Source organism: Apteryx rowi, unplaced genomic scaffold, assembly GCF_003343035.1.
Source record: "Apteryx rowi isolate R43461 unplaced genomic scaffold, aptRow1 scaffold_47, whole genome shotgun sequence".
Taxonomy (NCBI): Eukaryota; Metazoa; Chordata; class Aves; order Apterygiformes; family Apterygidae; genus Apteryx; species Apteryx rowi.
Window position 1 is genome coordinate 3446890 of NW_020450727.1, and position 10968 is coordinate 3457857.

General features: G+C 42.1%; 1 pseudogene; it reads left to right on the plus strand.

Moving 5' to 3' along the window:
* Window positions 1–5909: 5909 nt before the first annotated feature.
* Window positions 5910–6077, plus strand: LOC112972065 (annotated as a pseudogene).
* Window positions 6078–10968: the final 4891 nt, after the last annotated feature.

The following is a 10968-nucleotide window of genomic DNA, read 5'->3' on the forward strand; positions in this document are numbered from 1 at the left end:
GCTCTTCCCCCAGAAATACGGTTTTGCTGGTTTGTTTTGAAATTTGTGGTAGAACTTTAGATCAACTATTCATACGCCTCCCTCCAAAGTAATTTCATCACTTTAACACCTAAGACTGTGGTCAGCTGCCTCTGTGTGACTTTAAAGAAAAAAGAACTCAACAATTTAGATAATTTTTTGCATTATAGAAAACAAATCTTCACTGGTGATTAAAAGACAGATAAAATGAAATTTAAAAAACAAGCTACAGCATATCCAGAAAGTTAGACTACTTCCAAATCACTGGGCATGGGAATATCTTGGCCAGCTCTACAACATGGCTGGGAACAGATTGTTTAGATTGCCATCTGAGTTTACACCTGCCATGCCAAAAATGAATGCCTGAATTTGCAGACATACTGGAAAATTGCTCCACAAAATACTAAACTGACTACTCAGTCTTCTCACTGCAATGTCAAATGCTGTACTTCTTAGAACTACTTAGAAGAAACTTAGTTTAACTATTTTAATTTAACTACTTATTTGATTTTTTGATCAATAGAAGAAAGGAAGAAGAGGCATAATTATGATTAGTGTCCTAGACTGGTATATCAGTGTGGTTTAATTTGTGGGTTGTTCAAGATCACTGCCTTCACATTCTTCTCCCAGCCCAAATTCCGACCCCCAAAGAGAACGGAGCAAAAACAATACAGGGGTTTTGTCCCCTTTGGGTCTCTGAGAAATATGCCTCACATTAGAAAAAAAAATAGGAAACATAAATCAGCTAAGGAGAAGCAATTCCTTGCTATGACTGTTGCACCTTGTCTGCCTGAGGAATGGGGCCTTTACATCTGGAAGTAGCATGCAGATAGCTAGTTTTCCACTTACCATCATATAATGCTTAGCTTTCAACTTCCCCCTTTCAGCTCCAAAGCAAACCACCCATTGACTTCAAAGACAGCAAACTCTGGCTCTTAAATACTAACATTGGCAGGACTCTGAGATCCATTTACCTCAATTTTTCATTTAGTGTTTTTAAAAATGCCTTTGCRGGGCAAATGTCTATGAAATAAATTCACTCTTTTTAATAAACTTGTCTGGGAGGTACAAAGAGGCTCTAGCATTTTTCTTTGAGGATCAGCAGTAATACTTCATGTTTTACCTCTAGAAAATCCTAATATCACCTGACTGAGCCTAATGAGCCTCTGAGATAGCAGTGAGAGTCTATCCTTTCCCAGAGGTGGTGAAAATAAGGTAGGCCCAGAGTCACTGAGAAGCCAAAAGCATCACTGCTAGGATGATCTACTACAAGTTTGGACACATGGATGTTCAGTTGGGATTAAATTCCAGAAGTTGCTGGCTGTAATCCCATGCTTAGTCCCTACTGCCTTGAAAAGGAGACAGATAAATCTGGCTAAACTAAACAGTGACTTGCCAATAACATTTAAAAATAACCCAAAGCTAGAGGCTTTTTTTGAAGTTTATCCAGCTCTGACCTTGGGTAAACTCACATGCAAATGAAAGCAAAATGGCCAGTGCAACCTGCCTCCCCGTGGCATGATGAGAGCCCAAGGGCCACGAGAGATGATAAGCTAATGTCAGTTCTCAGTATGATGCCAAAGGCTAAAGGACTAAAAGTGAACTGTGACTATTTGAGGAGCAGCAAGTTGATGTTATTTCTGAATTTGGCACAGATATGATTGCTACTGGAAATGTGTCCAGTTCTCATGCTCGCAGGTAAGGCAGGATGCGTATTGATGACCAGATGTCTGTGATCCCCGAGTTACCTTGCTGTGTCTGACATTCCCACCCCCACTCTAGCAGCTACTGCCACTGTGAGTTACCACCTGTATTTAGAAAGAAACACCTCAGCAGGAGGGCTGTCAACTCAGTTTCTTCTCTAGCAGCTGAGCTGTCCCTACCACGAAGAGAGGGAAGGGAGTGGCCAGTGTGGGCCAAGACCCTGAGAACCATTGTTCCTGTTGATGAATCTTAGTCCTTCAGATAAGGAAGTGCTGGAGCCCAGATTCTTCTCTTTGAGAGGCAAGGAGGTAAAATCTGATGTCAGTCTACATCAGGAACAAAAATGCAGTGAAAAAGATCTAATCCAGCAGAGAAGGATGCAAAAAGATAAAAGGTGAAGGACACAAATACAGGGTAGATACCAGGTAGGCATTTTAACAAATGTGGTAGGTGTCCCTTGATATACATCACTGGGAGCTGTGGAGAATTATCCCATCACTGGAAACTTCCAAATCCAGACTAGGTATCTTTCTAAAAATTCACTCAGAGGTACTGGGCTGGAAGAGGTGTTAATGTAGAGAAGTCCTCTAACTTGTATTAGATGGGTGGTCAGATTAGAAGATCACAAGATCCCTCCTGATCATAAACCTGTTTTCACTCCAGACCACAAAGAGATGAACTGTGCCCCTGYGGTAGATGAGGTGTGAGTTTATTCTGTTCTCAGATGTTGGTCCCATCAACACAGCAGCCAGGATACTCTCTGCCACCCAGGCATAACCTTCTGAACACAACACCTTAGAAACACTACCCTCAGCCCTGTGTCCTATAGCTGTTGACCAGACTGCTCATGGACACTGGTGAATCAAACAGGTTCACACCCCAGCCTGATTTTTGCTGGGAATATTTTCTCAGTAGTTGTGAACAAAAAAGGGGCTCTTACAGAAATCACAGTAGTGTGAACAAAGCTTATTCCTTCTCTCTCCTTTTTCTTAATGTCTTGTGAGAATGAGACCAGCCTTCAGCATACTGCTGAGAGAGCCTGGAGAGCTCTGGCAGCCCTGCTCCACACAGCTGCTTATAGCACCAACTCTTTCCATGCGTGCAGTGATATCTCCACTCCTTAAAAGCCTTGCTGTGAAGATGAAGCATGGCAATAGCTGTGCATCTAATATCAGTGATGACTGTCTCCCACATGGGAGCGCAGGGGCAGACAGGAATCTAATCATTGTCCATGGGAGGGAAAGAAAAGAAATGGTCAAATTTCAGAGATAGCAGGGAGCAATTTATTAGCCAAACAATTTTTTATTAATCTCCATGTGAAAACAGATGGAAAACCCTGGGGAGGCGGCTCTGCAAAAACACTCTGGAGAGGAATTTTTAGAAGCAGAGTCTTCTGTTACTATGCAGGAAAGCTACTGCTGCTTACGCTTCCCATGACAGCATTAGTCTCTGACACACAAAACAGGAGTCTCAAAGCTTGGACCGTTTAGGTCAAAGGAAGTTTTTCCGTTGGTTTTCAGGGTTTGATCCTGCTGCCAACAGAAGAGAAATTACTCCGTTTGCATGCAGAGAGGCAGGAAGAGCCTTCCAGCAAGCTAATAAAATCCTGGATCTTAAATCCCTGCTACAGCATAAGTAACCTTTTTATGACTGCTCAGAGCAGACATGAGGGGAAAAAATGTAGACTGTAAGCAGTGAGGAGCATCAATTTTTATTTTTATAGTCATATAAAATGTACAACATGTAAGAAGGACTGGCACCATGTCTTCACTCACATCATGCAGGGGTTATCTGCAGAAACAAAAAACAACCTGTGTTTTATAAGCACTGTGGGTTACCCATGGTGGGGAAGAGACAAGGGAAAGTTTACCCCAGAGATCCATCTCAAAAGAGAGCTCCCCAGCCACAGATCCTCCTTTGCCTGCTCCTTTTACCCTGGAACCCTTTGCCTCCCCACCCCCCCATTTCCAACCCCTAGTATTTTTAAAGGGGTTGTCTGCTGGCAGATTGTATGCATGAAAAAGGTGGAATCAGATACATCCAGCTGTCTGGAACGGCTCTGTCTGTTACCATCAATCACATTATGGCAGAACGCAAAGGCCCAAAGCAGGACACACTGCCCCAGACTCTGTACAGACATGTGGCAAGACCTACATAAGCAACATACTTAATTCACATCTTGTGCTGGGAGAGGGCCAAACAGTAAGGCTCCCTAGACAGGCATGGCAGCTTTGGACCTATTTTAAACACCAAAATGACTCCACACAATCTTTCATATATTCATCCTCACCATACCCTGCTGAAACAGAGAAACACTACTGTTCTCTCTTCATTTCACAGTGAAATAGCTTAAACTATTTTACACAGTTGCTTGAATTTAGCAAGTACCAAAGGCTGTGATGAATGAGATGTTAGAAGGGAAGGTAAAAACACCCATTCCCTAACAGCATTAGTGTCTGTGCAGCTTGTGGTGAACTTGACAGGGAGATACCTGGCTGAAAATAATCCTTTGTATTTCAAAAGAAAATAAAAAATTATTTTCAGCCAGATGAATTCCCTCATCAGGTTCACCATGCTGCTACCAGTAAAGACGAATGAATGGCTAAAGAAGGGAAGGAAAACTACTCTCATGGCAGTGATCCATAGCGAGGCTGGATTAAGTGTCCGTTTAACTATAGTATGGGGCACAAGGAGAAACACCTGTCTGCTGCCTCCCAGCAAGGTAGGAAAAAGCAGGCAGCTAGGCTCATAGATCACATCTGTCTTTCTCTCCCTGCCTAGCCCAAGGGTTCCAAAACACTTTTATTCCTTGGAGAGAGAGAGAGGGAGAGAAGAAAAATGGCCATGCTCTAGCTATGCATCCGAGCAGCAGCTGACCTCAAGCAGGACTGCCGAAAGCACAAGATGGCATGGAGGACCAGACTGGAGAGGATAATGCAGTAAGATGACTCATGCCACCAAAAACTTTAAGGGTATGTGCTAATGGTGCCCCCCCACCCCATGCCTTCTCCTCAGGAGCAGAGGGTTCTGCCCCAAGCTGAAGCAAAGGGAAGAGCAGGTAAGTGACATAGTCCCTGCAGGCAGGCACCAACACACCCAAAGTTGCTCAGTCCTGATTTTTCTGGACCGCTGTGGCTGACGACATAAGCCAGCTCTGCGTCAGCCAGCACAGGTCCACCCGCACTGAGCCTGCAGTAGCACCAAGATTAGACTCATATGGGTTTGGAGTGACGGCTCCCGGGGTTATGCTACGTGGCTTGGGCCTGTTGCTCTCCCTGTCTTCCTTTATGCGAAAGACCCAATTGCTTGCTAATGATATTCAACAGATACAGCCAAAACAAACAAACAAGTAGCAATGAGGAGCTTTCCAAAGTATCACTAAATTGTTTCTGGATGACATTTTCAAAGAGTTTTTCTAAAAGCCAAGGGCATTTTACAGAGTATCTGTTTTATGAATCAGTTCTTTTTTTCTCCTCTGCTGTTTCGTAACTTTCCCAAATGTCACAGGATAATAACTGCTGTGCAGATCAGTATTACTGAAGTCTGGAAAACAGCATACAAGAATAGCTGTGCATTTTTATTTTATATTAAACAAAATGCCTAGTCATTTTTCTTGCATACCAACTAATTCAAAATCCCCAGACACTGCTGGTCTACCTTTTTTTAGAGCAAAAGCCTGAGGTGCTCTCTCCCTTGTCTCCACACTTCTTTGTCCAGACTGGTAAAAGAGAAATAAATTCTGACAAAGGACTCAAAGCTTCCACAGGCATGAGATCCGTTTCCTTACATGTATTATATTATGCCAAAGATTGCAATGAATGGCACATGTACATGAGCCTCCAAAGAGAACCAAGGCTTTAAAAGGAGAATGAATTGGAAATGGAGGATGGTTTGAAATTCTTAAAGCAATCCGAGTAGTTTAGATGTACATCTCGATGAAATTTAACAAATGTGCTTAAATCTTTCAGGAAAAAAAGCAGAGACATGCTCTTCCCTTCCCCTATTCCACCCATCATTTCTGCATTTGCCCAAAGCAAGCAGGTTGTCCTGCACCTTTAAATATAGCAGATGCCTATTGTAATTTCTGCCCCATTTACCAGGTCACTGCTGCATTACATAATACTACAGGAAGAGCAGAACCAAGTCAGTCACACCAGAAGTCTTTTGAACTCAACATCGTGTCTCCAACAGCAGAGCCTTAAGGCTGCAATCAGGTGTGGCATCTGTTTTTATTGGTATAATACCCGATATATCCTCAGTGTGAAGACTTTATATTAAATAGGACTGTGAGATGCACTAGGAGCTTGCTCCAAGCATCAAACTGGTGTTTTAACTTCAGAAATGGTGGATCAAACTCCCCCACCAAAAAAACCCCCAAATCCAGAAGCCATAAGCAGACGCCTAGTAAACAGTAACAACAGAGCAAGCATGTAGCGGTACATTAAAACAGAGTTTTAAGCCCCTCACTTCTCTCTGCCACCATCCCCTGTCCAGAGTGCACAGCGTATACTTTCTACAAAGCGTGTACCTAAACACATACACAAATAAGACACACTGGCAAGTTCCTATGACCAAAGCTTGCAGAGCCATGAAGCAGATGTGGTGGGTGTGAAGTGTTTCTGCTAACACAAGATAGCAGTCTTAGCTAGCTCAAGATCTGGCTGGCAGGYGGTTAAATCAGTGAAGGTTTGCAAGACCTCCATTTTCTTTTCTCAGGAAATCATGTAGCACTTTTGCCAGGATGTTTTAATGCATGTTGGACTCCTGCCAACCTTAAAATAACTAAAAACTAGGACCCAGCATTAGCACCTCAGGCTCTTTTTCCTTCCTTCTTCCTGCCTGGAAGATCCCTGAACATACCTCAGTCTCCTCTCCCTTCCTACCCTGCTCCATGCTGGTGAGAATACCAAGCAGTGCTTTACTCAGACAACATGAGAAACCACACATAGAAACACCTGCAAATTACAGAGCAAAAAGTTGCTGCCACACAGTCTAATAGAAAACACAATCATTCTAAATCCCAATGTGGAACAGATGATTATCTGAAAAATAGTGACACAAAGCTACATCTTGGAGTTCTTATTTGGGCAAGATATTCAGGGGCTTCAGATCAGAGTTTTCTCTGAGTAAGAACAGCAGGCTGTGGCCCAGGAGTTGCTGAAGATAGAAACTGTACACACAGAATTGGAAGATTCCCTTGAGAGTGATTCAGGATTGCTTAATGCATTACATAGTAAATATAATCTAAGATATTTAGATGGTATCTCTAGCAGCAGGCATTAGTTGGCTCAGGGGACTCTCAATTGAATACAAGTGCAGATAGAGGTCCATGATGCCAGGGTATTAAGAAAATATGGCACTTTCAATTGCAGACAAGTTAATGCTTCAGTATCATTAATATGGTATCACTGAGGTGTGTGATAATTTGGAAAATCTGCCAATTACAAACTGTTTGATACTGATATTCAACATCTTGTGAGACTACAAACTCTACTTTTGAGTGTGATATCTGTCTTTGGTGTCTCCTGTCTTTTTTTAATTGCTGGAATGAAATTCCTAGGGATAATGATGAAAGGTTGTAAAATCCTGATTATTCCTAATTAGGTTGAAATCCACTGAGATATCACTGAGAGTAAAGTATCTTCCTAGAGGGTAATAACCTAAACAGATCAATTGGCCAGAGAACCTGACCATCAGATGAGGCAGATTGGGAGGCATCATCTGACAGGGACACCAGAAGTCATGAAACAGAAGGCTCTCACTTGTCAGTGAGAGATGGTGGAAGGAAAACAGCCACAGAAGACAATACACAGACAGAAGGAGAAAGTACCAGGGACTTACAAAGAGGCTTCTTGCCTAAATCCCACAGGGTACTAGAGAGACGTAAGGAAACAGAAATTCATACAGCTTCTTAATCAACTTTGGTTCAATCCAGGTATTTCTTGTGATAAGTAAAGAAAAAAGGTGACTGCTGTCATACTTTGTGCAATCTCGGTGTCCCAGAAGAGGAGAGAGAAACCTGGAACATCCAAGAAAGCAGAGCTCTGAGAGAGCAGAGGCAGCCAGACTGCGAGCCTGATTTCTCTGGAGGTTAACTAATAGAAACCCCATGCTGCAAGTCTTCCTTGTCCTTAAGGTTTTATTCTGGCACTGAGATGCTTTTTCATTAAATCTCCTCAGCTTCCCCCTCCTTGAAAGGCTGCTGGTCCCAGGGATACCTCTCCTCATTTGGATCCCACTGAAGTTTCTCTCCTGTTCAGAGCAATCTGTTTTCTCACAACCGGTTGGTATTTAATAACCCCGAGACCTCCCTGCTTCGCTAGTATGGATTCAGAGCTATGGGAGGAGACAAAGGGCCTGAATGCACAAGCCTCCCTGAAGGACAACAGGCTAAAAGGAAGATTCAAGCAGTACATACTGCTGCCAGCATTTTTAAAACATGGCAAACTACTGGAATGGCAGATATCATCAACTGAATAGCCAAACCATTGGCTGGCAAAGTAAAAAACTGGCTTTTGACAAAATTTCTGAAAATGTGGCATTTCTTTTTCATCTCAAAAAATTTAGCTGAAAAACCATGAGAGCTAGTTTTTCCCTCTCCAATCTATAAATAAAAAGGTAGACGCTAAAGAATGACATACGTTAATCTCTCAGTTTTTGAAGGAGCTGACACCCACTGGGAGCAGCAGGATGAGGAAAAAACTATTGATTAATTCTTTTGTTAAATAAGGCATTTTGATTTTTGAATGATAAATGTTTTAATTTTTTTCCTTGATGTATCTATCACTTTAAGATGGTTTTAACTTCAAAAAATGTAAATGAAGACTCTGAGGCTTTAAATGCAGATTTATTTTCTTCCAAATGCAAGCTGACACATACTGCAAGTTAAAAAAAAAAAAAAAGCCCCCCCAAAAAGCTCCAACCCCCCTAAAACAGCTGCTGTCTAATCAGACACTCTTTCATAACACAYAAAAATTAAGAATCATTACATTTACAGAATAACATAAACACATACAGAAAGAGCCCTCTTCTTACTGAATTTAGTGCCATGGCTATATGTAGTGATAGACCAAAATGTTTTAACCAATAAAAGAAAATGAACGTTCCTTTGGGAATAAGAAAGTATAAATGCAAGAGAAGATTAAAATTGATTTCAGTTAATAGGATTTTCTTCTTTTCAGCTTAAATCATTTTGATTTTCAACCACTGGAGTAAAATTGATTCACTCCAAGATGCATTTTGAATCCTTGGTTCAAAGACTATCCACACAACAGGCACTAGAAGTCACTGCCTTGCTGAAAATACCTGTGAAAGTTGGTTATCTCAGTTCAGTTCCAAGTGGATAGATTTGGTACCATGAGGGGCCATCTTCCATTTAATGCCAAGGAATGGATGTCTCCTTTTCTTGCCTCCTTACTCACCAATCTCTATGCCTTCTCCCACATCTCTCGCAGAATCTTGTATCTAAAGTGTTAAGCCTGTAACTTATGGCACTGCTGTGGTTATTGATAAATTCCAAAACTTCACAGAAAACAAGTAACTTATCTTTATAGGGAAGCAAAATCTTTTGACAGGGCTCTCCAGAAAGAGCACTGAAATCTAAGAAGCAAGTAATACGAACAGACTGGCACTCTGGGGTTTCCTTGGCGGCCTGTGGCTCACTAGGGATGGCAGACAGGTTGGGATATAAAGATCTAGTTCACTAGCACAGATGAATGTTTCTCCCTGGGATTAATTAAAGATCTCTCTGATATAGCCTGTCTAAGATATGTAGGACAGCCAGAGACAATTAATGGGGATCTGCAGAGTCTCCAGATTGTGGAAGATAAAGAAAAAAAATCTTGCAGTGTCACCTGTAGTGTTCCACGCTTTGCCCCCAGAAAGTAATGCAGCACTTTAAAATATCAAAGTAATCTGCAAACATTAACTCATCTGGAAGGCAACCCTGTCTAGCAGTTAGACCACACATAGGTCCAAGTCACCATACAAAAGCCTCTTTCTGTCTTGTCAGTGTGTGCTGAATGGGTCTGGACAGACAGTAACTTCTCCGTACCTTCCCCTCCCCGCATTTAAAAGGGTGTTTCCTTTGAAACACACTGAACTCGAGAAGAAAGGGGTTATCTTAGAGTTTTCTTTGATTTAAAGCCTTAAACCTCATAACATGTTTCAGGGAAAATAAATATTTTCCTGTTTTACAAATGAGAAAACCAAAACAGACTCTATGACTTTCCCACTTCACATGTGTACGTATCTTTTTCCATCACTATCTTCACACATTAGCCATCTAACCTAAGGGAAAAATAACAACAGAAATGATAGATAGACTTTCAAACATCTCTTCTGTTGAGATGGACAGAGAAGATGTTTGGAAAGATGTTCAACATGCATGCACTCCTGGGCACATCAAAGCTGGTTAAAATCATCTGCAATGGACAAAGATGATCTGTCACTTGCTCTACTGTGGGATAGAAAGGAAAGTAATGTTGACTATCCTCTGTACCAACTGAATAATCAGTACTGAGTTTATTGAGGGCAATCTTGAATTAAAACAACATAAAGGAATTTTAACACAAAAATGGCTATGTTAGGAACACATTAACTGCTGTTGAAAATGGGATCATCTGAGCCTTTACAGCATCTTCCCAACAAAGTCCATTTCCGAAGAGAAGGTTTTTCCATTAGGGCATAAGTACCTGGTAAGTGAACACCAGAAGCTTTCTGTGAAATTCATTAAGACATGCACGTTTACAGAATTAAACAAATTTCTCTTGGTGGGGGCTCCATTCCCCCTTGCTCTTGAGGGCTGTCTTTCCACATTTCTGTGGAAGATGACCTGAGACAGTACCTAAAAGTACGTATGGCTGAAAAAGGCATACCTCCTTGAAAAAAAATTTACTTTAAAGCAAATGAAACTATAGATGGGAGGGGGGGGAGAAAGGGGGCAGGGTAGATCTAGACAGGTTTTGTTAAAACGATGCAGCAGGTAAAGAGGTACAAGAAATTATGAACCACCAGGATGCTATTTTAAGCACATCTGAACGCGAACAGGGACTTCTCTGGGGGGCAGAATATGCAACCTACGGTCGTTTTATTAAAAAAAAAAGGAACAACAAGACGCCCCCCAAAACAGAGGAGCGCGGCAGTAAGGGGGCAGCCTGCGGGAACCGCGGCTCGCGCGCTGCGCGGTTTGGCTCGGTGCAGCCGCGGGACGCGCCCCCTCCGCACCGCACCGCACCGCGCCGGGCG